Source organism: Carettochelys insculpta, chromosome 3 (genome assembly GCF_033958435.1).
Source record: "Carettochelys insculpta isolate YL-2023 chromosome 3, ASM3395843v1, whole genome shotgun sequence".
NCBI classification, from domain to species: domain Eukaryota; kingdom Metazoa; phylum Chordata; order Testudines; family Carettochelyidae; genus Carettochelys; species Carettochelys insculpta.
In genome coordinates, this window is record NC_134139.1 from 76,339,369 (window position 1) to 76,357,343 (window position 17,975).

At 42.9% G+C, this 17,975-nt stretch overlaps 1 long non-coding RNA gene across 2 annotated transcripts in view; it reads left to right on the top strand.

Moving 5' to 3' along the window:
* Positions 1–17,372, top strand: part of LOC142011158 (uncharacterized) — a 42,214-nt gene extending 24,842 nt beyond the window's left edge. The window contains exons 2-4 of one of the 2 annotated variants that reach the window (XR_012644977.1): positions 11,361–11,443; positions 13,161–13,240; positions 17,215–17,372. This is a non-coding gene — a long non-coding RNA (uncharacterized LOC142011158). Of the gene's footprint in view, positions 1–11,360; positions 11,444–13,160; positions 13,475–17,214 lie in introns of those variants that run through there. The other variant, XR_012644976.1, reaches the window with a different exon arrangement.
* The last annotated feature ends 603 nt before the right edge of the window (positions 17,373–17,975 follow it).

Sequence of the window (17,975 nt, forward strand, 5' to 3'; positions counted from 1 at the left end):
TCAGTGTTGCCACCTGGTCTCAGGGGCCCCGCCCATCCCCCGCCCATCTGCTGTCCCCAACCATCTGCTCACCCCCCCGCCCCCCCCCCCCCCCGGGGGAGTCCCGTATGGCCGCTGGGGCCACATCCGTGGGGCACGCACTGGCTGCAGTCTGGCCCTGCTCCCCTTTCTGGTTGTGGGGGTTGTGGCACTGTCCATGGGCGTGGGTGCTGCATGCCACCATGCCTGGGTCTGGGACACAGCCAGGGGACACAGGACGGGGTGCTCCTCCTACCCCAGGCTGCCCATTACCTACCTGGGGCTCAGGGAATGCATCCAGGGACACCTGCCTCGAGGGGGCCTGGCTGGTGGAGCTGGAGCTGACGATGATGGTGAGGGGGCCCTTCGTGCTCTGAGCCTCTCCCTGGCTCCACCATCCTGGTCCGGCCTGGTGGTCCTGGCCGGTTGTGCGCCTCTGCCTCGCGGTCCGACTCAGGGCCGGCCGTGTCCACCTGGCTACTAGCTTGGGGGTGTCGTTGGAGCTGGTCCCCTGGTAGCATGGTCACCTCAGGGCAGTCCCTGGTCCCGATCACCTGCAGGCGTCCCTGGCCCAGCTGTAGGCCTGCCTGAGCTCCTTCGCCTTCAATCGGACTTGATCGGCTGTGCGCTGGCGGTGGCCCTGCTTCCACAGCCCCAGCAGAGCTGACCGAAGGTCTCTGCATTCTGGGGCCACCCAGTGCTGTGCAATAGAACATCCTTGTCTGCCCAAAGGTGGAGGAGGTCTTTAACTGTGACCTCTGTTCAGGAAGGGCCCCTCCTCTTCTGGCCCTGGCTTGTCTCTGGTGACCCCTCAGGCTGGGTGGAGGCGGCTTCCTGGGGGTCCTGGGAGCGTGGGGGGCTTGCCATCTGGCCGGTAGGCTGTGCGGCTGTATGGTCTGTGGTGCTGGAGGGTGTGCCTGGCAGAGCTCATGCTCCTGAGGCTCTGGGCACACTCTCAGCTTCCTGCACGGGGTATCCGGGTTCTGCTTGGGCTTGCTAGAGTCTCTCCGTGCTCCCTGCAGCTACCGCCATGGCAAACCCGCTATTTTGAAAGAGCGGCCCCAGAGCACCTACACATGCCATTTTGAAAAATCAATTTCAAAGGGGGCCCCTCTTCCTGAAATTGGATGGAAAGAGGGTTTTGAAATGTACACCCCTTTTTTGGAAAAACAGTTTTGAAAGAGGCCATTACGCATGTGGATGCGCTGCGGCCTCTTTCGAAATGGGGAACCCTTTCAAAACTTGGGGCTAGTGTAGACGCACCCCTACAGATAGTTAAATCATAACTCATTACAGCACACGTCAACATTCCTTGGACTGCAAATCTGGCGAAAGAGACAGATGTAGCCTTTCAACGTGTAGGCTTCTGTTATGAAAATTGCATTCTTTTGACATTCTTTAGGTAGAATGTGTCTTTATAATAAGCTGTAAGTTAACTTATTCGTTGGTGCAGTAACAGAAGAGTGGCTTCTTCTAATGCTAATAGTATAATTTGTGTCATTTTCTTTACTCCTTGTAGTGCTACAGTTTATTGAAGGAAATGGACTTTTTGTGATTAAGGACAACACAGCGTTTCATTAGAAATGCCTTTTTCATATTCTGTGACAATGAAACTATTATTTGTTCTATTGAAACAGAAGTGCTATTTAAATGATAGGACTCCTATTTTGTTCTTGTGTCTTTCTATAAAAGAGAACTGAAATATTCAGTTATACATAGGGAGATACTATAGTAATAAAGGCTGTGTTATATTCACCATGGTAACTTACCAAAGGTGCCTTCTCCTCCTCATAAACGTTAAAAAAATACTATTATCATCATCTATAAAGATACATTTCTACTGATTTATGCTCAGTAGTGCTATAAAAATATTGGCTTGCCATTTTATTTTAAGATGTGTTTTTGAAATCTTTTGTATGTATTTTTATCCTTTAACTCCCAATCTGTTACTTCAGTGTATCAGGAAAAACACACAAGCCATTGCAACTCATGGGCCTTTTAATAATATTTTCTCTTAATTACTGAACAATGCTAAATAATGCTGAGCAAAGGGCTTGTAAGGATTATTTTAATTTCAACATTTATGTCTATGGAATATTTGTGAACCATTTTCAGTTTTCTGAAAGTAATTTGATATTAATTTTGTTAACTTTATGGTTATTGGTTATAATTGTTCCTTAAGGAAATAATGGGGAATTTTAACTATCCGGGTATTTATTTGTTGAAATATTAACAGTTCAACACAAAGTTTCCAACCAGCTTCTGGAATGTAATCGGAATAATTTTGTTTCTGGAAGTGGAGAAATTAACCATAGAAAGAGCAATTTTAGACTTCATTCTGACCAATAGGGAGGAATCGGTTGTGACTCTGAAAATGGAAGGTGATTTGTGTGATCATGATCATGAAAGGACACATCTCGTGGTTCTAAGGAAAGGAAGGAGTGGGAGAAATAGAATAAGGACAATGAGCTTCAAATAAGTGGACTCTGACAAACTCAAAACTGGTGGGTAAGATCCCTTAGGAAGAAAATAAAAGCTAAAGGAGTTGAGGAGAGCTAGTTGTTTCTCAAGGAGACAAGACTGAAGGCACAACTACCCTGCTGTGAGGGCAAAATAGGGATCTTGCTACTCTTCCTATATGGCTCTTCAATTATCTGAAATCAGGAATTCTACGAAAAATAGAAGCATGGGTGAATTACAAAGTACAAAAGAATAGCACGAGCACGAAAGGACAAAATCAGGAATGCTAAGGCACAAAATGAGTTACACCTCACAAGGGTCATAAAAGGCAATAAGAAGAGGTTATTTGAGTATATTAGGCTATATCTACACTACCACGGAAAATCAACTCATGCAGGGTTGATCTCCCAGGGTTTGATTTCAAGTACATGCAAAATGATGCTCTCAGGGGTTAAAGTTGATGGATCCCTGTGCAAACTGGTGACCCACAGAGTGGTAGCTGTTGCTGGTGACCCACAGAGTGGTAGCTGTCATTGGTGGTCAGCTTCCACAGGGCACTAGTGACTCGCTTCTTGATGGGGATGGCAGTCTGCAAGTTGGTGTCCTGTTGTCATTGGGCAGGGGTAAGCCAGTTCAAAATTCACGAAATATCTCTTTGCACATCCTGAAATTCTGTGTACATTGCTGGTCCTCCCATTGCCCCATGACGAGATGGTCCCACCAGTTGGTGCTGGTGGGGCACTGTCAGACCCACGTGGGCACCCAAGGGGGTGAGGAAGGCTCATGCACTGTGGTGCCATGGGCCTGCTCTGCAGGCTGCCTGTTGGGGTCATCCTTCTGGATGTGGCGGAAGAGCCTGATGACCGGGAGTGTCAGGGCCAGTCCTCAGGCCAGTGTGAGCCTGGAGGCTGCTCTGGCATGGCAGAGGTTTGGAAAGACCTGTCTCTCTCTCAAATGGTAAGGGAGCCCTGCAGCAGCTTTGCTTTCTCTCACAGAGGTAGGCAAGCCTCAGCATGAGCAGAGAGCATGGGCTGGGGGGGAGCCCTTTAAAGGCACGTGGGGCTGGCACTCCGGGAAGGGTTTCCCCCCATGTCCGCCTGCCTTCCGGGGTTACAGTGCCAATTCTGTCAACAGAGTGCCTGGGGCACCTGTCCACTTTCTGCCAAGTGAGTGGATCACTGTTGCAGGCTGCTTTGGTGCGTAGCCATGATCTGTTGACTGAGGTATTGCTGGGGTATCTCTGGTGCCAGAGGTTTCCCGTGTAGAGGTTGCCTTTGTGTTTTGAGACCTTACAGTTAATAAAATTCAAAATAAAAAATGCTTAAGCACTGCTGTCAGCCAGCAACTCAGAAGACTGCCACTCTTGCAAGTGTGAAACACTTATATTTTATTAAACTAAATATTAAATTAGTGCTGTTGTGTTTGTGTGTGTGTGTGATTTAGTTCTTACCATTCCTAAGGTTGCTCTAGCTGCAACTTGACACAGGTAAACCTTATGTGCTACTTCCTAAATTAATCAAAATCATGTAATCTAATAAAATTACACAAAATACATTTTTGGATGTTGTAAAAGCTGTAACTAATTTGTGCATTAACATGGTTTAGTGATCAGATCTGCACAACTGTTTAAGAAATATGTCAATTCGTATCAGTAGGAAACTTGATTTAAATCAGTATTTTTTTTTTCCTGGTAATGTGAATCACCTTGATTTGACTCAATCCAACCTGCACTCCAATGCCATATTTGGATCCTCAGAATACAAACCCAGCATTTGTGCTGCTTTGCTTAGATGTGATTAATTAGAGCGGCTAAATGGCATTGTGTCTGGTCCCTGGGTCTCCTCTGTAACTCTTACCAGATTTCCAGTGTGAATGTTTGTGGAAAGTAACTTTTAAAATGGTTTGTCTTTGAGTATTTAAGAGCGTGGGCTTAAGAATCATTCTGACAGCATTCGTGCTAGTGTAACTTAATTGTACATGGAAATCAAACAAAAGCGGCACTCAGAGTTGAAGTGTATTCATTTAAAAGCTCAAACGTCTCATAGTTATTTTTTCAGTATTCACTGAGCTCTGGAAAGGACAACTATAAATATTAAAAAAAAACTACAATAGCAATTGTTACCTAAAAAAAGCAAATGCTTTATTGCATTGTAATCAAAACATATTTATCACGGGTACATAGAGAAAGATACAAACTTCAGGAGTCCATTCCTGTACCCATTTAAACCCCCTAGGGAAGAAGGATGGTTGTGTGGTTAAGTCACCATGGTAAGATGAGAGAGTTGGGTTCTGTTTTCATCTCTGCAGTAGATTCCCTATGTGATCTTGGAAATGTGGGTGTCAACTGCCCATCTGTAAAATAGGGGAAATGGTTCCTTCAGTGTTTGCTGCCTTGTCATGCAGGATGGGCAGAGATGGTGTCCCTAGCCTCTGTTTGCCAGAAGCTGGGACTGCATGGCAGGGGTGGGTGCCTATTCTGTTAATTTCCTCTGGAGCACGTGGCATTGGCCATTGTTGGAAAACAGGATACTGAGCTAGATGGAACTTTGGGCTGATCGCACATGGCCACTCTGATGCACAACAGGACCACCCCTTGTAATTTATGAAAACTGGCTTGTGAATATAAATATACATAAGTCGGAGATGCTTTGGACAAAATACCCCATGTAAGCTGTCAATTTTAATGTTATGATCTGTATAATCTATTTTTGCGTATGTATCATTCTTGTATGTGAAGTTAGAAATATGGCATGCACCTCTGGTTATACTTTTAAATATGCTAATGAAAGCCATGACTGGTGCCTCATCCCTAATGACTGGGTGATCAATGAAAAGACCTGTAAACAGCCTTGTTTTTCCTGTAAGTCTAGAAGGCAGTTGGTGCTAGAAAGACGTATGAGCATACCACCTGGTACTGAAAGCCATTTTGATCTAGTGTTTTTCTGGGGGTCTGGAGGGGAAAAGGTTATAAAACAAAAGTTTCCCACCCTGTGAAAAAGTCTATTTAAGCAATGGGCAGCTGCCAGTTTGTCTTCAGCCCGTTTTGGAATCTGCCTGACACCCTAGGAGGGAACTAAGAACTATGAATGGCTGCTGGCCCAAATCAGAGAAAAAGAATAGCTCTTTAGGGTAAGAATCTGTATGAGATAAGTCTCTTAACCTGTGTCTGCACTTACATGGAAGGTCAACAGCTGTTATGCAATTTTTGGTGCTCCAATTGTGTACCAAAAATCGACTTTGCAGCCATCAACTTCCATGCCTGTCTTCACAGCAGAAGGTCTACAGGAGTGCTCCTCCTACCGCTGACCTCCTTAATACCATGCTGCTCAAAAGAAGTTTCAGAGTTGACATTGACCCTGGAACACCCCGTTTCATGCATGTGCAAAATGGCACCCGGGGAGATTGACCCAGAGCAGTCGATCTTCTACAGTAAGTGTAGAATGTAGCCTTAGGGAGGTTAGAACTAGCTCTGTGTTTTCATTTTAGTGACTTACTTTAAGCTGTCTGTTTTCACTTACAGCACTTAAATCCTACTGTTTATGCTTAACAAAAAGTCTTGTTTATGTAAGAGATTGTTACCTGGAGGGGCCACCACCATGCATCTCCTCCTTTTATTGATAAAGGTGACTTGCCTGATGAGCCCTCTTTGTGCAAAACTTAGGTTTTCTGATCCCTTCTGGGGTTTGGTTTCCTGGGTACTGTGCCCTACAGCTGTTTCCTCCCAGAGTTGAAGTGGGTAAGTGTTTGCATTGTTCTGTAAGGGTACAGTAACCCCAGCCTCTGTGCCTTAGCTGGGGGAAAACCAGAGGATGAATGACAGAGTGGTGGGGAGTTCCACAGAACAAAAAGGTGGGTATCAGTGGCCTGACCAGCACACCAGGGGAAGAATCTTAATGGGTCTTCTGTGACAGCACTCCATCATGTTAGGTTCTTGTCTATTTACACTAAGTTCTTCAAGCAATAATTGTTTTATGTTTCTCCAGTGCACAGGAAAATGGGATGCCAATTTGGTTTGGGGTGGCTACATGCTACTGTAATACAACCACCACCAATGGGAATCTGCCCACTAACCCCAGTGGGAGCATAATCAAGTATAAAATTATATAATGTTAATTATGTGCTGACTGAATAGGAGTTAGAGCAGACCTTAAATGAATGGAAAGGTTTGTACTGACCTCAGCAGAGGCACCATTAGGGCCCAGTCTTTTGATGTGCTGAAGATTAGATGTAGTCAGCCCCTTACAGAAGTACGGCTTGACTCATCACGTGTCTAAGCTGAGAAAAACTCATGCAAAGCCTGGGACCCTGATAAGATAAACTCCTTTCTCAAGACCAGCTGCTTCTTGTATCTCAAAATCTTTTCCACTCCCAGCTTTCTGCAGTTCAGTTACAATCAGGTGTACAGCTAGGTTATCCAAATCAATCTCTGGCTATGTCTACACTACAGCATAAAGTTGATTTTAAGTCACTTAGCTCAATTTTACAATAGACGCTATGGTCGACTTTCTCCCCTCAACCCTCCGATGTGGCATAATGCCAAGTTCAAATTTAAAAGGTCAAATAAATGCTAGTGTGGAAGCAGCATTACTTTAAATCAATCTTATCGGCCTCCAGAGGTATCCCACAATACCCAGAATGTGTTCGTTCTGTCTACTGTCACCTCCCCTGCTCTCCAGGTGTGCAGGAAGTATGAAACAGGAAGCAGGAAAGAGGAAGCCCAGCAATTTGAATTAATTTCTTCAGGATCAGTGTGGTGATCGCATCTAGACATAAAATTGATCCTCAACAAGGAGCCCTCAAGAGAGCCAGGATCTCAGTTCAGCTGGTGGTCTAGCCTCTCACCCCACCACACCACACAGTAGCTTGGCTGTTGGGACCAGATAGTGACACATCAGACAGGATTTAGCAGAAGCTGAGAAACTTCTTTTCTGCACTTCACACTTGTATGGGGCCACCCCAGCTGCACTTCACATTTGTGTGGGGCCAAATCACTTTTTTAAATTAAGCACAGCAAGTCAGTAGAAGGCTGGGAATAAAATCAGGGAATTCTGGCTCCCAATCCTTTATAGTAGTCACTCAATGACAATTTTTATATGCATGTACAAATAGCCTTCTATCAAGTTCATGATTTTGTCAAGTGACGTGCAAGGATGGGGTACAATAGGGTAAATAAGTTAACAATAGAAATTAGTGAGCTGTACAAACTGACTAGCTCTCACCGAGTTTGATCTGATTAGGCAGCTGATCTACTGCAACTAATGCTTTGCATGATGAGACGCATGGGCATTGAGTATCAGAGGGAAAGGGAAGCAATGCCTCCACTGGGTCTTAGTGTTCAACCATCTGTGCTCTTCCTATCCCTATTCTGACTGTTCCTGAAGGCTCCCACAGCAGAGATCTGTTAATTTAAGTGAAAAGCTTGCCAGTTTACCAGACCTAGTAGCATAACATTGAACCTGTAAAAGAGTCAGTAAGTGGTGATTAAACCATCGAACAGGCATATGCCAATCCTGAATTTACTGATAAAAACAGTCGTGAATTTCTATGTCTACAGGACTGTAGTTTAAAATTTTCTTTAAATATTTCATTTATTTATGGCAGAGGCTTACAACAAAGAATTCTAAAAAAAATCCTTGCATACATATTTAGATGCACAATCTGAGAATTCAGCTTTAGCCTTAAATGCTGGGATCCTCATACATTTTTTAATCAATTCTACAGAAGACCCCCCCCTTGTCTAAAATAAAGATTTTAATTTTAATTACTAAATACAAAACGTTGTTTCCAAAGTTTTCCTGACCTTTCTATCCATCCCCAATTTCCCTTTACCTCCTTTGTTGAAGCAAATCTTTCAACGGACAATGTACCTTTTCCTCCAGGTATCTAGACGAATGAGTTTCCCTTCTAGTTCTGACTATTTGATGAACTAGTTTTAAGAGAATCCTCCACCAAAATCAGTACTAATTCTAAAGAAATAAAATCCTTTGATATGTGTAGAATATTTGGAAATATATTTTAACATACACATATAGTGAAATTTCATAAACATGTTTTGTTATGAGAATCACACAAAACGAATTAGTGTCCCTTTTTTCCTAAAAGCAACGAACTTTGTTATGAACATGCTAACCAGCTCTGACTACTTTAAAATATCTTTGTTTCAGTAAATTTAAATATGTAGTAATTTGGAACAGTTATTTTATGACGATTTAAGAGTAAACTCAAAATATAAAACCAGCTCAGAAATATTGATGAAGAAAACGTGAGACGAAGAGGGGCTGCATTGGGTATTTTATAATATTTCATTTTGTGTTCAGCTGGACAGCTGACTTTCTACAAAGTTTCTCCAAATAAATCTTTGACAAACTTCAAGGTATACCACAACACCTGTGACTGACATTTTTATTCCCAAATTTAGTGCTTTTAAATAGGTATCCTCTGGGTGTCCAGTCTTCACAATCTGGCATGCAGTGCAAAACATGTTCCATTTTCTTTAGAAAGAAATTTTATAAGAGTGCCTTCTTTCTCCACCCCCCCCCCCGCCCCCGATGTCATTTGCTGCATTTGGGTTCAGGGATTAGGCTGGAACAGGTGGCTAGAGAAAAGGGGGTAGGTCAGTGGGGTAAGGTCTGGACAGAGCAGGATTGGAGTATGACCCAGAAGCTGGGGGGATTGCCTCCCCAAGCATCTGCTTCACCCACTGCCCATGTTGAGCAGTATGATCTTCATTACCTGGTACTCACTCTCCTATAGATATACATCTATTGTCTCATCTTATTCTTAGATTGCAAGCCTTTGTGACCAAGGTACATTTTTTAACTGTGGTTGTACTGGGCCTAGCATAATGGACTCCTGAGCTAGGCCTGGACCCAAATAGCTAGCCAAATACAAATACTAATCCTAAATCCAGTGGTGCACCTAGAAATCATTTCTTGCTGGTACTGCAGTCATGGGAGGAACACAGGAATGGGCTTGCTACTGCCCCTTGTGACTTCCCCACCCTGACTCCAGGCTGGGTCCTCCATTCTCTCCCTGTCATCTGCAACACCTCCTAAAACAGCATTCCAAACTGAAAACTTCCCACACGAAAGGGTAGGAAAGACAGTCGCCCCGCTTTTCCTTAACACGCTATTGGTGCCTCTCCGCAGCCCAGACTTTGCTCTCTGCCAGGCACTAGGAAAGCAAAGATGCTATACTGTCTGGGCTTGAGGGGAAAAGAGGCACAGAACTGTGTGTAGCATGTTCATCTTGATAGAACTGCAGCCCAAACTGTTTTAGTATTTTCCTCAGCATCATGTAGAGAAGGAGAAGTCAAAATCAGCCTGGCGGAACATGCATAATAGATAAGCAATTGAACCAAACCACATTCTCTGAACTCAATAGCAACACCTTTTGATTTCGAATGAGAACGGGCTTTGACATTGGGAGAGGAAAGAACAAAACCACTTAAGCAAGGGCTATGCTGCTTATACCACAGGTATCAATGGCTGCTGATTCATGTGAGAAGGTCAGCAGACATCTGATCTCTATCCATTGCAAGGGAGAAATCAGCAGTCAGAGACTAGAACAGTTTCTGTACCACATCCATTTTCAACTCATAAATTAATCTGCAAAGGAGCAAGGAAATAAGAAGGCTCCAGATTATTTTTAAGTACGCAGCCATTGGTTATAATACTTCTGTTAGTATATATTCATAGCTCAGAGGTTGGAACAGGAAAGAGGCAAAATGGAGATGGTTCAAGACCAAGGACTTTTATCTTCTGCCAAGTACCAAATAAAGGACAATCTGTTCTGACTCTGAAAAATGTCTGACGTCCCATGAGCAAGTTACACATTCATCACCCTACCCACTTCTAGTGAGAATGTTTAGAGGCAAATTCCATTAAATGTAGACAAATATTTTCCATGGTGAGCTAACTGTTCCTTAACAAGCCATTCAGTTTGACACGTCCCTTCACATGCTGGCTAAGTATCTTGCAGGTGTTTCCACAGGAGTAAACATAGCTAATATTTATAACTTCAGATCCCAGGATGACTAAACATGCATAGAAATAGCATAATCAAAAGTGCCAGCTATTTCACATCCACGACTATTTCCAAAAGAGATTCTTTAAAAAAAAAAAAAAATCACACCATCTACTTGAACCCTTAGAAGCCAACCAAAAAGGCAAGTTTCATTTTAGCTGTTTGAGTGTCACTTTGCCTTTAGTCGGTGAGAGCATTCTGACACACATTCAGGTTAATGAGCTTCGGTGTTCCTTTGCAGTTAACTTTTCAATGTTCATAAACCTGCTCTCTGCTGAGGTGGTTTAAAGTAGAACAAGTTTGCAAATCTGCAAGCCGCTGCCTTGTTGAGATATTATTTTGCTGGTCATAATGTGGGAGGGTATCTTCTCTGTCCTCTCTGCTCATGACGTTACCCAAAACTGCTTCCCTCTCCCTTTGGCCAGTCAATTAAGGAGGGGCATAACAGTGGGCTGGCACTTATGCCATAAATCACCCTTAAGCCTAACAGCAGTGACCACTAGGCTCGAGACACATGTGCATCTATCATCACTGGGAAACTAATTTGATTGACTTGCAAGATTGAATAAGGAGACTTTGATCAACACTAAACACTGTTTATTCACACAGAATCACAGAATCCCAATTATTGCAATTGTTTACCTCAGAACACTCAACCATATAGCTTTTAATACAACTAAGACCTCACAACTGTCAATATTAAACCTTCTTATAACTATTTATAAAGATCCCTGAACCAAGAGTCCATTCATACCCTATATGGTCCACCTTTCCTTTCCCTGAGGAACTGAAATGAAGATAACTTCTGTCCAAGGTGACTCCCTTCCTCTGCATGGCTTCTTTTCCTCCTTTTCCAGCTCTTCATTCTTCGGTTCTTCAAAGTCTTCCTGGGCGTTGTCGTGCATGGAGTTTGCCTAGGGTAAATGGATTCTCTGTGCAGGTAAGTTTATCTGAGTTGTACAAACAAAGAAACCTAATTTAGGCCTCAGCGCCTATTCAGGCTTCAAGTCCTGTTAATTAATTCCCTAAACAGGAAATGGCGCTTCCTTCGGTCCAGGGTTCTCACTTGTCTCTCACAACAGTGATCCAAAGGTCAGAGTTAGAGAAACAGGGGGAAACAAGAAAGCTAGAGGGTGTGCCTCTTCTGTGGGGGGGGAGCTAAACCTCCCCACCTCTTCCGCACTCCCAGTTCTGTGTCTCTGACCCACCAGAATCTTCTAACCCTCCTACTGAGGTAAACTGAGCACTGCTATTTATACAATCTCACTGAACCACATGAGCAGGGATCTTCCTGCCAAAGGTTTTCCCACCTTTTCTTTCTCTGAGAGGAAAGTTCCCCGTCATCATGACTCAGCATAATGACAGCCATTTTACAAAATGGAGATGGTCAGCCTCCATCTTGAATTTTCCAACATTGGTTCTTTAATAAACCAAAACCCTCCAACTAACTTTATAAATCTCATCAGAGAAACTCCTCAACAATGAGGTTATAGTGATCTTCTGCATGCCAGCTGGAAGGAATTTTTTTTCCACCAAGTGTGGACTGATTCTTCTCTCTTAGAAATGTAATTTGGTCGAGGGGCACACCAATTAAAAGAGAAAACAGTTGGGGCTGTTAAACTTCCTTTAAGATTTCATCAGAAATATACAGGCAGCTGTGTGGGTTATAAGTCTTAGCTATATTACGAAGATGAGGAATATATATTCAGCAAAATTCTTGCAGATTGTGGAGGCAGCTGGTTTAAGGCGATCAGTGTCCCGCATTATAATCTTCACATCTAGTTGTCTTACCCACAAAGCCGGGAAAAGGGGCATTTATTTTCTTTTTTTGCTGCTCTACTTAACAAAATACATATGTGAAGGCGTGGGGGGTGGGTGTGTGAGAGTCAGGCTGGATGTGTGTGAGACAGGCAGAGCAGCTCAGAGGGGCTAAGGATGACCCCCTGGGGCTGCAACCTCAGCTGACAGGTAACACTTCTGTCCTAAACAAAGAGCAGGGAGGAGCCAAGCCAGGTTTTGAACCGAAGGCGGCAGTTAGAAGCTGGTGGAGCACAGTCCCCATCCCACCCTCTCTGGAAGGTGGAGGAGCTAGCCCTAACTTCTTTCCAGTATCCTGTACCCTCTCAAATCATGTGCTGCTACTGCATACTGGAATGTACTTCTCACTGGCACTCCATAAACCTTGGTGGAATGCTAGTCATTTTCTGAAAATATTACATTTTATTATCCGTGTACTGCTCATTTGGAACATGTAAGTAAAGCCTTGTCTATGCTTACCTTTAATGATGGTCTACTTCAGCTACACAAATTGCATAGCTGAAGTTGACATACCTACTGTAGTGTCTTCCACATGGTAAGGTCAATAGTGTGAGGGAGCCCTTTCCTGTTGACGTAGACTACTCTTCTCATTTTGCTGGAGTACTGGCACTGATGGAAGCATGTTTGGAAATTGATTTATTGAGTCTTCAGTGGTGCAATAAATTGGTCCCTGACAGGTTAATCCCGAGTGTAGTGAAGAAATACCCTCATTGTTGAAAGTTAGGCTGATATCACAGTATACAGGTGTTGCAGATCTCAATGACGACGTGCTGTTTGAAAGATAATTGCAGACACAATGATCTAGAAGAAATTCATCCTTAATTTTTCTTTATATCCAGAATTCATCACAGTCTAGTCTCCCTCCTGCAAGCATTCAATGCAGAAAGCTCCCATCAGCCAAGCAAGTTTCATGGTGAAGGTCAGTATTTAAGGAGCGAATGGTGAGTGCATACATTTATCATCATTTTATTTGAATGTTTGGTAAGCCATTTTGCTGGATGCAATGTTATTTAGATCAATCCTAAAGAGGATACCTTAAAAAAAGAATAAGGATCCTTTCAAAACTACTGAAGCATTTTCGCTACTTTGTTAAATGTCACACCTACTAGATTATATTGAAAGACTTGCATACTGCATTCATGTTGCCATCATCACATTGAACAAAAGACAACCAACTTCTTTCCAAGGAAAAAAAATCTGTACGACTTCCCACACCCCACCTCCACTCCCACTGCCAGTCCTAAATTTTCAAATATTTAACAGTAATTTTGGGTGACTCCATTTTGGAGTCTACAAACTGAGATACTTAATGGTGCCTGTTAAAAATCCCTTAGTAGGGTTTTTGATGTCCTCACCCTTGGGGTGAATTGCAAGGTCTCCTCCTATGTGTGGTTGTGCTCATCACATGCAAATCATGAGGTTTTACCTTAAAATTTTTTATTGGAAATGGTTTTACTTTTAAACCATCACATGTCCATTCACTTACATTGAGGGGATTACCATTGGAGCCCCCAATGGTTACTTATAATCCAATCACGCCTGAGTATTAATGCCATTATGGTATGAACTTACCTGTGAGATCAAGGATGAACTCATACCTGTGTAAATATACCTGGACTTTCCAGAACTTTCTGAAGTCCAGCGGACTACAAAACTAAAGTTTTCAAACAGGTCCGCATGGAACTTTTGGGCCTCATCAATATTGATGAGGAGGCTCTATAAAGAGCAGCCCGCAGCAGGGCCTTTGGATGCAGGGCCCTTCGGAGAGAGGAGCTACAGAAAAAGACTGAAGAAAAGTGGCGGCGGCAGTTACCTGAAGAGAACGGCGGCTGCGGCGCTTGAAAAGCAGCAACAGCAGCACCTTGCCTTCTTATAAAAAGAGCTGATAACAGCGGCAGTGTTGAGTGAGTCTCCATCACCCTGCTTTACTGAAATCACTGGCGTGCGGCGTAGAACCTCGTCTCTGCCCGCCTTTCTAAAAGAGCTAACACTTTACCTGCAGCTAGGCAGCGCTGAGTGGCATCTCCGCCCTAGCTCACCACATCGCATCAAGAGAGCAGCAGCGCTTCTTGGCGACTGGCCATGTCATCACTTGCAGTTGCCCAACAACAGCGCCAGTGACTGAGCTGCAGCATTATCCAGAAGGTAGCCGTCGAAGGAGACACACAAAAGAAAGCGCTCCACCAGCTGCCCACCGATAATATCCTTCAAATTAATGTGTGTCCTAATTATTGACTCCAAACATTTAACAAAAGACAATAACTCTAATCTCCTTAACAATAGTGCTGATAAACAAACTAAGAAACTTTATTCAATATGATTGTTTAGTTATAAGCAAAATTTTGTTAATAGTTAATAGTATTAGTACTACTATAGGGTTAAGATTAAATATAGGGTTAGGATTAGATAGGTTAATTAAATAGTTAGTTAGTTAATTAGGTATAGGATTGGATAAGTTTAGTGAAGAATTTACTTGCTTATCATTGTTTATTCATTTTGTAGCACTCACTTAAGAAGCAAAACACTGTTTAACATCCTAGCTGTACTTACTTAAAGATAAAAAGCAGTCAAGTAGCACTTTAAAGACCAGCAAAATAGTTTATTAGGTGAGCTTTCGTGGGACAGACCCACTTCTTCAGACCATAGGCTATGGTCTGAAGAAGTGGGTCTGTCCCACGAAAGCTCACCTAATAAACTATTTTGCTAGTCTTTAAAGTGCTACTTGATTGCTTTTTGTTTTGATAGTGTATAGACTAGCACGGCTTCCTCTCTGTTACTTAAAAATATAAGCATTCATTTAAAATAAATATTATACTACAGAAAGGAATATATTTTTATTAGTATTTAGTAGTTACTGGTGGGAGTAGCACCCCACCTTGAACAATTACTATTATTGTTAGTATTATTAATGTAATATAGCTCAGTGTAGCAGGGCCTTGAGCTCAAGGAAAATAACCAGACCTTTGAGAGTAGTGACCTCAGAGGTCAGTTAAAAATAGGAGCAAGGGAAGCAAAAACCTTTGCTATCTTATAATTTTCTTGTATTGCAATGCATACTGGCTAAGTGCCAATGTTTCAAGCCATGGTCTGCGTGTACAGCATATTTCATGTGAGTAACATAATAACTACGTAACAGTTATATCTAAGAGTATATTACAACAACTTGTTACTGTAACACTAAACTGAGGGTTTAGAAGGTATAAACAGTCTAAACAAATAAATTCTTTATCTGTTTTTGAACTATTCACTTGTCTCATTCTCATTTGTCCACAGGCATACTGTAGGTGTATTGGGGTGGTGAGCTCTATCTGACGCCCCCTCCGGGTAGCTTAAACAAGCTGGTGCAGGCACCTGTGTATACCCTGAAAATTCGGCACTGTATTTTTGACTAAACATCCACTTTTTATCAGGTCTAATTGGCAATACATTTTAATTTTTACCAAAAAGGTTTTAGCAAACGGGGAATTGTACATGACAGCAGCACGGATCACCAGGCCACTGTTAGTACCAGGGTCTGATACTCTTGAGGGGCTCGCGTGGTAACGGGACTGGGGAGGTGGAGCACGGTAAGTGGGACCAGCTCTTTCTTGCTCGTAGACGACAGTGCCTCATTTTCCAAGCATGGGTGCTTAGCATTTTCTGACAACCATTCCTCTTCAAGGCACCCAAATATCATTAGCTACTTTTGTAAACCTAGGACATGAAGTTTAATGCTTACACTTTGAAATCGCTTGCAGTCATGTCATTTTAATTCTCTGTATTATAGTAGCAACCCAGGTATGTCTACACGGTGCCTAAAGAATGACTATGAAGCTGTTCTAAGGAGACAGTTTGGGTTCTCAAGCCTGGGGAGTGAGTGATGATCTTGAGAGCCCATGCTGCAACCTCAAAGCATCTTCTAAACCTCTATTTTTAGCTCACTAGCACAATCACTCCAGGTGCAAAGCTACAAATCTGGGCTGGTGACTCTCATTCCCAGTTGCAGGGTAGACATCCCTCTGAAATCCTAAAAGCCAAGAAATTATATTATATGGCCCACCTTGAATAACTTAATAGGTAAGTTAGACAGACTGGAAGAAGGGAAATATCTCTGTTTGACAAGTATCAGAGAGGTGGCCGTGTTAGTCTGTATCTTCGAGAACCAAAAGAAGCCTTGTGGCCCCTTATAGACTAAGATATTTTGGATGCATCTGATGAAGCGGGTCTTTGCCCACAAAAGCTTATGCTCCAAAATATCCGTTAGTCTATCGGGGCCACAGGACTTTTTGTTGATCTCTATTTGAGACATGGGGAACTGGACCACAGAAAGGTTAATGCTAAGCCCAAGATCACACAGGAGGTGATAAACAGAACTGACTACTGAACCCAGATCTCCTGAAACCTCATCCCATGTCTCAACTACAGAACCATCTTTCTCAGTTAGCCACTCCAGTCAGCTGACTTGTGCCTCTTTGAAGCAGCTATCCCTGCCACCTGGCATTTAGTCTGCATCTTCACTACATGCCAGACAACACTCCAGGTCCTGAAGGTCCCTGGCCCAAAGGGGTTGCAACAATCTTTAATAAAAATGCAACAAGTACTGCAGAGGGAAGTACTGCTAGCCAGTAGGGTTAGGAGAAACACAGAAAAAATATATTGGGCCTGAAGGGGAGTAATGCTCAAGCGACAATAGCTCCATTAGAAAGGAGAAAGGAGACTCAAGTGACGGAATGCTTGAACTGTATTTTTAACACAAATCTGTGTTAAATAAACAAACTCGAAAAACTGGGAAATAGAAATAACCCTGTAAAATTAATTGCTACTAAACAGCACAGCTGGAAAAGTAAATGCATATATATTATCAGAATGCTGTGCAGCCCAGAGCAATGATTTTCAACCATTTTTCATTTGCAGGCCTCAAAAAAAAAATTTCAGATGGAGGGACAGTTCCCTTTGGAAATCAGTCTTCAGACCCCCAAGGATCCTAGCTGCTTAGTAGGTTCATTATGTAATTCGTTCTGATTTGTCTCACTCCGCAACACCTCAGGAGAAGCCCAGGAAGAAACCGTGAATGAGAGCATAAATTAAAGTCTGACATTGAAAACACTTCTGTTTTATTCAGGTTATTCTATTGAACTCATCACCATGACGTTACAGTCTTGCTGATACTGAACTTTCTAGTTCTACTCTCTTGTAACTCCTCTGACTTTCTAGGTCAAATCAGAAACAGACCTTGAGAAAAGAGCAATATTTCTTGAAGGGTTAAAATTTAAAGGAACTGTAATGTCTGCCCTGCGGTCCCCTGAAACAGACATGTATTAGCACAAAAACGTTTTCCCCTAATTCAGATCCGGAAAGATTTTCCCCACCTCCACGTGCACACCTTTTTAAAAGACTAGCTGCTCATGCTTATAGCTAAGTGGTTTGCACATTGGCCTGCTAAACTCACAGTTGGGAGCTCAATCCTTGAGGGGGCCATTTAGGGATCTGAGCCAAATAGAAAAAGTGGGGTGGGGGGGGGGGAAGATGGCGCTTGGTCCTGCCAAGAGAGTCGGGGACTGGATTTGACTGAGGTCCCTTCCTGTCTCTTTTCATTCATTCTGACATCTTTAATCCATCAAAGGTGATCCCTGACAACATTTCGGCTTGGTCGACAACACAGTTTGGTTGACTTC